The following is a 10,948-nucleotide window of genomic DNA, read 5'->3' on the forward strand; positions in this document are numbered from 1 at the left end:
AATAAATATCAAAAATATAAATCTTTGTTTTACTATGGTTGCAAATATCAAAAAATTTCAATATGTGACACGGCACCAGAGTTAAGTTAGGGTTTTTCAAAAATGCTGACCGCCGAGCTCAAAAGGTTCACCATCACTGCTATAGTCTGCTGTTGGATCTCTGTATAGTATTCTTTATTTCAGTCAGTGTATGCTTAATTTATAATTGGTCCTTTTCATATCCTTGAGGTTCTCACTATATTTCTCAGAGGTCTCTAGAAGATTCTTGAGTAGCCTTATAACCATGGTTTTGAACTTTATATCCAGTAGTTTGCTTTCCTCCATTTCTTTCATTTGTGACCGGTTTCTTTGTCTCTGCATTTTGGCTGCTTCCCTGTGTTGATAGAGTGGCTTTGTGTGCTAGGTGTCCTATAGGGACCAGTGGCTCAGCATTCCCAATTACCTGGACACTCTTGTTGCACCCCTTTGTGGGCTGTGTGCACAGTCTTGTTGTAGTTAAGCCTTGATTGCTGTTGGTGTCACTGGGAGGAATTGACCTCCGTGCCAATTGGCTGTGAGGACCAGTTGTGTCTACGTGGGAGAACTTCTGTGCTGGAGACACCCTTATGGGGCAGGTCTTGCTTCAGTGGGGCTTTGGCGCTCACTGAGTCTGCCCCCTGAGTGTGTCTTTATGGATGTTAAGAGTTTTAATCTGGATGGTCTCACTCTATCCACTGGGTAGACTGGCTAGCTGGCTCTTGGATCTCCAAGGAGGTGCAAAGTCAGCCACTGCCTGAGGCCACCCAGCAAGACGAAGAGAGATCTTCAGATTTCTCCTCTTTGTTTGGGGTACCTCCAGATCTCTCTACTAAAATAATTTATACAACAAAATGATAAAGACCTCTTCCAATAAAAGTCTCTAGAATCTTTTAAAATCTAAATCAATGGGTGCTCTCATTAGTGTCTTGAGAGGTTCCTTCATTGTATAGGCTTTAGTAACCTCTTTGCATGTCCTCTGGAGTCTTTGGATTACTCCTCTTGGCTATAAGGTGGGGTTCTGATGCAAGAAACATCCCCTGTTGGTCTTGTACTATACACTATTAGAGTGGCATTTGCTGGCCACATACTGAGCTATCCCCCAAATAGAGGCTGTCATAGACCCTGAGCCTGTGACCCTCTGTACCAAATTGCCCAATATGCCTTGAGTCATGAGTCATGGAATTAGCATCCCACAACCTCAGCATGATAATTGAGGCCTCCTTGATACAGGGATCCAAATCTGGGCCCTTTGGCATATTTCTTTTTTAGGAAGGCATGGTCTTACCTGTCCTTAGTCCCTTGCCAAATATCTTGGGAGTAGAAGAAGCCACCCCTCCCCCAGACCTCTTGAATTCCTGTGGAGCCCCTTGGGATCAACTGAGTGAACAGCACAGGGAGTTTGTACACTACAGGCGATATTGTCAACATTATGCAAATTCCTGATTTCCATGCCTGAACCAGAATGTCCATGATAAAGGGGTCAGCACAGTTGTTGAAACTTCAGGCAGTCATTTTAGCACTGAATGCCTTGGCCAATAAATGATCCTATCTTTACATTTTTAAGAACTCTGGGAATCCATTTCCTCACAGATACCCAAAATATTAATCAAGAAGTTATGGACTAAATTGTGTCCTCTCCAAAATTCATATGTTGAATCCCTAATATCCAATATGACTTATTTGGATATAAGGTCTTTAAGGAATTAATTAAGCTTAAATGAAGTCTTAAAGGTGGAGATATAATCCAATAGGACTGGTATCCAGATAGGAAGAGGAAGAGACACCAGAAAGCTCTCTCTCTCTCTCTCTCTCTCCACATACATACAAAGGAAAAGACATATGTGGGCAAAGCAAGAAGATTATCTACTAAGAACAGAGGTCTCACCAGAAAACAACCCTGATGGCACCTTGTTCTTGGACTTCTAGCCGTCAGAACTTGAGAAAATAAATTTCTGTTGTTTAAGCCACCCAGTCTGTGGTTTTTTATTGTGGCAGCCCTAGCACATTAATATACAGCACAGCATGTCTCTAGTTACACTGTAGATTCTCATTATTTGTGATAGTTATGTTCTATGAAATCACTACGAGCACTAAATTAGTGAGTATTAAACCATTGTTCCAGAGGAAATACAGTCAGGTTCCCTGAGCTCACAAAAATAGTTAGGTTCCTTGAGCTCACACAAATATTTTCATCAACAGTCAATGCATGAACTTGTTTTATGTGTGTTTCTATTTCAGACACCTCATGTAATCTGTATTGTTGATTCCTTTGCATTGAACTCACTGAAAATCACTATACCTCATACCTGAAACATGTATAAGGTACATCACAGTCTTCTTGTGCTTAGGAACACTAGATAGGACTTTAGCACTACACATGGAGGCCATTTTAAATTGTAAGATCACTTTTAAAAAGCACAAAAATGCACAGTGTGCCACTAAATATACTGCTGAAATGTCGACTGTAAACAGAATGACAGGTGAAAACAAGAAGACAGAGCATCATTGCCTTGTTTGAATTCAGCTGGGAAAGTGTTCATCAAGTGACTCAAAATTATTTCCACTCTATGCATGTTCACAAATGACCACAAAAGTACTCTGAGTAGAAATTTGGGGGTTACAAATAAGTTTTAGTTGGTAGGCAAATTTGAAAATATGGAATTTGTAAATAATGAAGATCAACTCTATTAAGTCCAAGGTATAAAACCTCAACAGGACACTCTTTACCCACTTTAGAATTTCAAATCTTACTATTATGACCAAAATACTCATTAGGAAAAAAAGACACACTTAAAAAGCATGAGGAGAGTTTAAGGGAATGTTGGAACAACATGAAATGGAAAAACATTCACATTATATGGGTACCAGAGGGAGAAGAAAGTGAGCAAGAGATAGAGAACCTGTTTGAAGAAATAATGACAGAAAACTTCCATAACCTGGTGAAGTAAAAAGTCACACAAGTTTAGGAAGCACAGAGAGTCCTAGTCAAGAAGAATACAAAGAGACCGACTCCAATATGCATCATAATTAAAATGGCAAATGTTAAAGACAATGAGAGAATTTTAAGGCAATGTGAAAGAGACAGTTACCTACAAGGAAGCTCCAATAGGGCTGTCAGCTGATTTCTCAACAGAAACACTACAGGCCAGAAGGGAATCTTGGATCTGAAACCAAGATTACTCAATCCAGCAAGGCTATCATTCAAAATTGAAGGTGAAATAAAGAGCTTCCCAATCAAAAAATGCTAAAGGAGTTTATCACCACCAAAACAGCATAGCAAGAAATGCTAAAGGGACTGTTATAAGAAGAATAAATGAGAGAAAGAGAGAGAGAGAGGCATTGATGATGGCCCTCCCTTTTGGCCAAGTGCCTATTCCACTTCCTAATGAGGCATTTCTACTCCCTAAATGTCTCAGTCAACACGAAGGTTTAAACTGATGTGAAGGCATTAAGGCAGGGGAGGGCAAACTTTTTGACTCGAGGGCCACAATGGGTTCTTAAACTGTACCGGAGGGCCGGAACAAAAGCATGGATGGAGTGTTTGTGTGAACTAATATAAATTCAAAGTAAACATCATTACATAAAAGGGTACGGTCTTTTTTTTTTAGTTTTATTTCATTTCAAAGGGGCCGGATCCGGCCCGCGGGCCGTAGTTTGCCCACGGCTGCATTAAGGGATAAATGATGGTGTAAGGTCTAAAATGTATATGTTGTCTTGACATCTGGTAAAATTGGGAAGACCTCTAATGCCCTAACACAAGTTCTCTTCCCCACTCCATACCTGTGTATAAGGTTCCCTAGCCAAAGAACCCTCCATATTAAACAGACCAGGTGCAGTTCCCAGAGATGGGTGTACTTTTGTACTAACTCTTGTAAAACTTTAGAAGACATCGGCTTTTATTTAAGTTTGCTTTTAAGTTTGGGTCTTTGAATATCTGAAGAATTGTTAAATAGTCATCCATTTACATGCAGATCACATAGAAATATGTATTTGTAGTGGCCACAAGATCCTGAGCACTAGCACATGGATAACGTGGTTGGAAAGTGTAGAGGAAATGCATTGTTTTAATTCAGGAATAATTAATGCATACACTGGATTATTGCAAAATGAAATTTTATGATTAAAGATAATTGAGAATAAGTTTTTAAATGGCAAGCCAGAAATGGATATATACAAAGGGGAAATGCAAAGGTAGTTGGGAAAGTTTCTAGGCAGACAACTCCACAATGCCTATAATTCCACATATCAATCCTTGGTAGCAAATACAGACTAGTGTGGGCACACATGCATATTTGAAGGAACTGATGTTCCTTAATCAATGAGTGAGATAACCCAAGAATCACAGGGATGTCCAGCACTTGATTTTATTCAAAAGCTCCTTTGCAAGGGAAAAGGCCTTGTTGAAGGTCTCAGGTGTCTTGGAAAGGCTAGCTCTTTGTGGGCTATGACTTGGCACTTACAGGTTCTTGGCACCCAAGGCATCACCTCAGGATGTAAGCACATGATTAGTGAGAGAAATGCAAGCTCACAGAATAGATGTCTTTGAGAAGATAGTCCTGAAGTCCAAGAATCTGAAATGGCTTTGTTGGGTGAGGGTCAAAGTTTCTGCTATATGAGCAAGGTTCTCTTTCTGCATCATATGCCATTTGCCCAGCCCTAAAACAGAGGTGTACAAGAACAAAGTTGACATAGATTTGACAACAAAATGCCTGGTCCCAGCCCAGGTAGGTGAAATGACTTTGATGTGGAGAATGTAGACTGGTTAGCTTAGGAGGGCAATGAGGGTGTAAGATTATTTTTCCTGTGCCATCAGGTGCCATGGAAGAAGGACCCTCCCACTAACCTTCAATACTGTGTCCATGTGGATTGTAATGTGAGGCTCTTTAGGGGGTTGAAGTAATGCATTTTTTCTGAGGGCTTCCACCTACCTGAGTCTTCCACTTTCCAGAAAACTTCCCACTACCCTCTTATCCTTCCTTGTAACATGAAACCTGTCTTTATGCCCCACCCTGGATAAAAATTGGGGAGGGGAAGGAGGAGTCTGTCTCACTGCTGTGCTTATGGCTTATTTACTGTGGAGAGAGGGGGTGGGAGAGATAGTGTGTACATATATGATTATACCTGTCTGCATATATGCAGAAGAAGGAAGGGCCCTTAACGTTGACATCTGGGGTGATCTCTGTTATTTGTTTTCTGAGAAACAATGTGGCATTTACTGATAACTAGTGACTTGTCTGTTTCAGGAAAAAACAAAAACCTGTGTGAATGATATTGGTTCAAATGTTTTGTTTGGATAGGGTGCTGCGGGGATATGATGTTCACCCAAGTCCAAATTTTGGAGGTAAGCTGTTTCTAGACACTTGAGGTCTTTGTGTTAAGTTGACTGGAGCTTAGATACAGTAAGCCAGCCCTGTTGGGTAAGCTGACTAGTGGCACTTGCCCAGGTTCTACACCTCTGCCTCTTCAGATCCTACCTTCCTGACCTGCAGAGACCTGCAATGGAGCACAAGAGTGCTCTCAACCCCCCAACTTGATGCTTAGACCATGGAGTTTCTCCCATTTTTCTGGCTTTATTTGCACGAGTCCATCTGCTTTCTCCTCACACCCTTGTGAAGGCACCGAACCTGAAGTGCATTCCCTGGTGTGACTAGAGGAGCACTACCCACAGAAATGGGGGTACTTGCAACAGGGTGCTATTCTTCTCTAGCTAGAATGTTCTGCTTCATCTGTCATACTCTATAAGGAGGGCACTTGAGCACACATTCTGTGCACCCTGATCACTCACCCAATTCAGTTTGTTTAAAACTGAGAACATGATCTTCGCTGTCCAGTCTGCTTCCTTACCCAGGCCCCATGTCTTTGCCACTCTGTCTCCCAAGTCTTCAACTCCAATCAAGTTTTATTGGCTCTACATTCAGAAAACATTCCAACTCTGTTCTTAACTCTCCATTGATTATGTGCCCTCAAGGTTAGGCCTTGGGCATCTTGCTACCAAATTATTGCAACAACTTTCTAACCTCTGGTCTCCCTAATGCCAATATTGACCCCTCTAGTTCATTCAACACACTGAAGTAAGTGTGATATTTATAAATCCAGCCTGATTACTTCAGGGACTATTGATAGCTTTATTTAATATAGATTTAAATAAAATCTAAACTTTTGGCCTACTATTCAAATCTCTAGAGCAGAAATGAGAAATGGGAAGGAAACTAGAGCACCAACCTGTTAAGAAACCAATTAGTCTTTTTTTCTGTTTTTCTTCCAAGCTTTCTACTTGGAAAGGGAAACTAGCATGAACAACAGAGATTTAAGTGCCAGGAAACCTATCCTGTGCTCACAGAATAGGAGTAATATTCTGTGGCCCAGGGTTTGCCTAAATCAATAAATGACAAAAGAAAGGGTCTATTGAATAGAGGGTCTACAGAAGTTTGAACTAGATATCAACTCTAAAGGGTTAACGAATGCTAATGGTTCACATTTGTGCAAATAAATATAGGTATTCTGAACACCCATTCGGTCAACCCTAAATACTAGTAGCTCACAACCGTGAGTATTTGGCACTTGGCAGTAGATCAGTAGGGGCCCTATGTTTGGCCTTGGAGCCACCTTAAAAACCAAGGCCATTGTCCAAGGCCCTGATCTTTGTAGGTGGCTCACTTGACTGTTGATTTCCTTTTGCTCCATTGCTCACTGAAGAAAGTGAGGAGATAAGGGGTAGTACATAGCTTACAAGGTGAGTGTGTACCTGGGGACTGGGAAGCTAGATTATGGAAGACAGAAGTCAGGTTCTTCTGGCAGGTTAATAACTAGCCTACAGCTATAGCAGTGACTCATCTATGTGGGTCCCAGGGAGGCCAAGTCTCTTGCAGGAGAGAAGGCTGAGTATACGGGAATTCGGGTATTAGAGCAAAACCAGCTCTCCCTTGGATAGTGCCAATGTTTGGATCAATTGGGCTGAACATCAATGAGTGTCAAGGGAGTATCTACCTTATTTCCTCCTTTTCTTGTTTGTATATATCTCAGAAAAGGCTAACCAACAACCATTTAAGTACACTAAGCACATTCTTCCACTGTTTTAAGGCAAGGTATTCATCTCAGCAGGCCTCCAATCCAGGAGGAGGAAACAGTGGCAAGGGCCAACCTCTAGGGATTGTCAGGTAGGAATAGTTTGCATTATCTCTGAGGCATGTTACCACCATCTTTCATAAGGCTCTGATGTTTATATCTGATACCTAAGGCAGGGTACATTAAGCTGTTTTGGTATGCAGACCTGGGGCATATGAGAAAAGGTGGGTTCCTGGATTAATTTGGCCAAACAGTAGATGAAGGGAAAGTGCTAGACAAACTGAGAACCTTCTTTAGTCAGGGGGCACTCTAGGCTCTAAGTCTGAGGCTGGTGTGTATATACTGGGGAACAGGATTCAGAAGTTGTGGCAGCTGTAGTCTGAATGGAGTGGGTGGGAGGGATGAGGGAAGCAGAGAAAAAAGCAGAACACTGCTGTGCAAGGTGTTCTTCTTAGGAGGTAGCTTGTCCACCCCCACATAGTCAGCAAGCTAAGCTCAGGAGAGAGCACCTGCCAATAGCCTGTAGGTACCATGGAGGCAAGGTTAAAGTAACTGGGGGTACTTCAGTGGAAGAAAAGAGGAAGTAGGTAGAGATTTACAACTTGATTCTGAAAGAGAGTGAAACTCCAAAAATCAAGGCATGAACATGCAGATTACATTTTGAATTGCATTTAAGAGGAAGAAAAAATGCAGCAGGAGAATGAGGGTTGGAGAGAGATATGTAGAGAAGCCAGGACACAGAGTAAGAGGGATCAGGGAAAATAATAGCGAGGATAAGAAAGAAAACACTGCCCAGAGATAAGTAGTAGTTCATGTATCAACAGTATTTAAAACCCATCCAAATTATTTCCTGCTCTATAGGCAAGTTGAGCCTATGCCCACCCCAGATCTGTCAGGTTATCAACTGTGGCAAGCAGGATATAGGCAGTGACATCTAACCCATGAGTGTTACTTTCCCCATACCTATTTCTCTTTTCAAGCAGAGTTCAAGAAAACTGGGTCAAAGGTTTCAGAGTTTAAGGACCCCTAGATCTCTCTGTGAGGCCTCCCACTAGATTCAAAATTAAATTCCTCTTTGTGTCTGAGTTGGAGTAGAATTTCAGATCTTAACCCTTTTTTTCTCCTTCCCCACAAGTTCACAAGAAAAGGACTTAGGAAATGTGTCCTGTTTAGGTTCAAGTAGGAGCTTTATTTATTCCTTGAGAAGGAAGGGGCAAGTGATAAGAGGAGGAGGAGGAGGAGGAGGAGACAGGGAAAACTAGCAAAGCTGATTCCCTTTGGGCAAGAGAAATGAGAGACACAGTTTTGTATAAAGCAGCTCCCTGAGAGCTTCATCCAGCCCAGCACCCCCTATTGTGGAGTAAAGGAATGAATGAGACATTGTTATTCATTCATTCATCTGTTCTTTGAGCATTGGAACTGTGATAGATACTAGAGAGGTAGAAAAGTTGGAGGAGTGGAGTTTATAAGAGGGCAGTGATGGAATATGAGGCTGAGGACATCACTCCAAAGATAGTATTTAGGCACTTTATCTGGAGGCTACTTGTCTTAGTTCTGACTACTATTACAAATACCATAGATTGGTGACAAAACAGACATTTATTTCTAATACTTCTGGTGATTTGGAAGTCCAAAACAAGCTGTTGTCCAATTTGATTCTTCATGAGAGCTCTCTTTCTGGTTTGGATACGGCTGCCTTCTTGCTGACTGCTCACATGGTGAAGAGACAGAGGGAGTTTTGGTTTCTCTTTCTGTTCTTATAAGAGCACTAATCTCTTCATGAGTAGGCCACCCGCATGACCTCATTTTAGCCTAATTACCTCCAAAAAGCCCCACCTCCAAATATCATCCTATAACCTTCAACATGAATTTTTGGGGTCACAAACATGTAATCCATAACATTTTTCTTTCACTTATACTTTTAGAAATGTCGGGATATTTTAACTAAGTTCTCATACTGATCACTGCTAGCACATAAGATGGCCCCTCTGGACAGAAAAATTATAAAAAATATCCTTGCTGGGCTGTATCTCAGTGCCAGGGCATGGCTTGGTGACTGCATTTCAGTTCCCACTTGATTTTTTTCCTGGGAGCTCTTGGACAAGCATCTGTGCTGGCCCTTTAGGGTCACTAGGATTCCACCAAAAGGAACAGAATTGCCTGAATTACACTGAATGGTCTTAATTTGCATACTCACTCCTCATTGGCTGGTGGGCGTGGCTTGTGGGCATTGCGGAAGGACAGTTATCATTTTTCTTCTTTTTCTTTTCTCTCTTAGTTTTTCTCAATATCATTTATACTCTCTTATCTCTCTCCTAATTCTCTTTTTTCAGGTGGTCACTTTCATTGGGGTTATTGATGTCATGAGTATATTTGTGTTTTGTTCCCTATGTGTCATGTCTTGTTGAGTTGTATTTTGTGTTGTTCAGTCAATGTGGTAGAGAGTGAGCCACACAAGCAGACACCCTGAGAATAGACTCAATTCATGAAAAGAACAATAACACTCAAAACCCAACTACACCAAGAAAACCCAAATATCCCAAGTAGGGGAAATCCCTAGAATATTCAGGCCAGAAGACCTGAGAGATTGCACCACTGGGTATCACAAAACATCTACTATATAAGAAACTCAAAAAACTCTGGGTGACATAGAAGTTTGATCTAATACATAGAAACAGCCATAAAGGAACAGCAAAAATGGGGAGACAAAGAAAACACCAATACAAAAGAAAAGGAAATAAATGAAATGGAGGCAAGTGATTTGTCCGAGAAATAACTCAGAGCAATGGTTATAAGGACTCAGAAAAGGATGGAAGACAAATTCAACATGTGTAAGAATGAAGAGGAAATGAAGAAGAACCCAGAGGAAATAAAGAATGACATACCTTCCATAAAGAATACAATGGAAAGTATCAACAGTAGACTAGAAGAGGCTGAGGGCCACATGAATGAGTTGGAAGACAAGGTATAAAAAATACCCAAGCAGAGCAGCAACTGGAAATAAAAAATTTAAACAGCAAGAGAAGAGCCTAAGGGAGCTTTGGGACAACAAAAAACAAACAAACAAAAAAAGCATCTGTATAATAGAGGTGCCAAAAGAAGAGGAAACTGAGCAAGGAATAGAAAAACTGTTTGAAGAAATAATAACAGAAAACTTCCCTGATTTTGGGAAGAAAAAGGACTTGTATGCATGCATATAAGCATAAATGATGGATGTGGACATCAGGGGGTGAGGGTGAGGGCAGAATTGGGGGGATGAGAAGACTTTGGGGGGATAAGGACACATTTGTAATATCTTAATCAATAAAGGGGGGAAAAAGCACATTGAGACTCAGAGGAGGTGCTGAAATAAAGTACAGAGGTACGGAGGCGCATGCGGAAAGGTCTGGCAACTGTGGACGAAGTTGTCTTTTTCAATTGGGAGAGATTCTCAAGCTCCTGACAGATCTGAACTCCAGTTACGGGCGAGTCTCTGGGGACCCAGACTCATACAGGGAGAAACTGGACTGTCTCGCATCGAGTGGAACTGGAGGGCAGCTTTGTCTCAGAGGTGCTTTCAGATTACCAAGGGACACTGAGACCCGTGGCCTCTTAGGGCAGGGCTGAGGATCAGCCATAGCTGTTTGCTCCACCCTATTGATTCCCTGAGACCCTGCCCTACCCAAGCTGTGTGCAGAGGCTTTTGCATATGAATGGTTTGGTGCTTTGCAATCTAAAATTACCTAACAAGCTGCAGCTGGGTCAGAGAGACCAAGAACATCCAAAAGAAGGCCCAAGGCCCCACAGCAGCTTGCATTGCTTCACAGCTGGGCCTCATCTGGGCACCACCAAACCCCAAACAAGGAAGAGTAATCTGCATATCTCT

Source organism: Myotis brandtii, unplaced genomic scaffold (assembly GCF_000412655.1).
Source record: "Myotis brandtii unplaced genomic scaffold, ASM41265v1 scaffold305, whole genome shotgun sequence".
Classification (NCBI taxonomy): domain Eukaryota; kingdom Metazoa; phylum Chordata; class Mammalia; order Chiroptera; family Vespertilionidae; genus Myotis; species Myotis brandtii.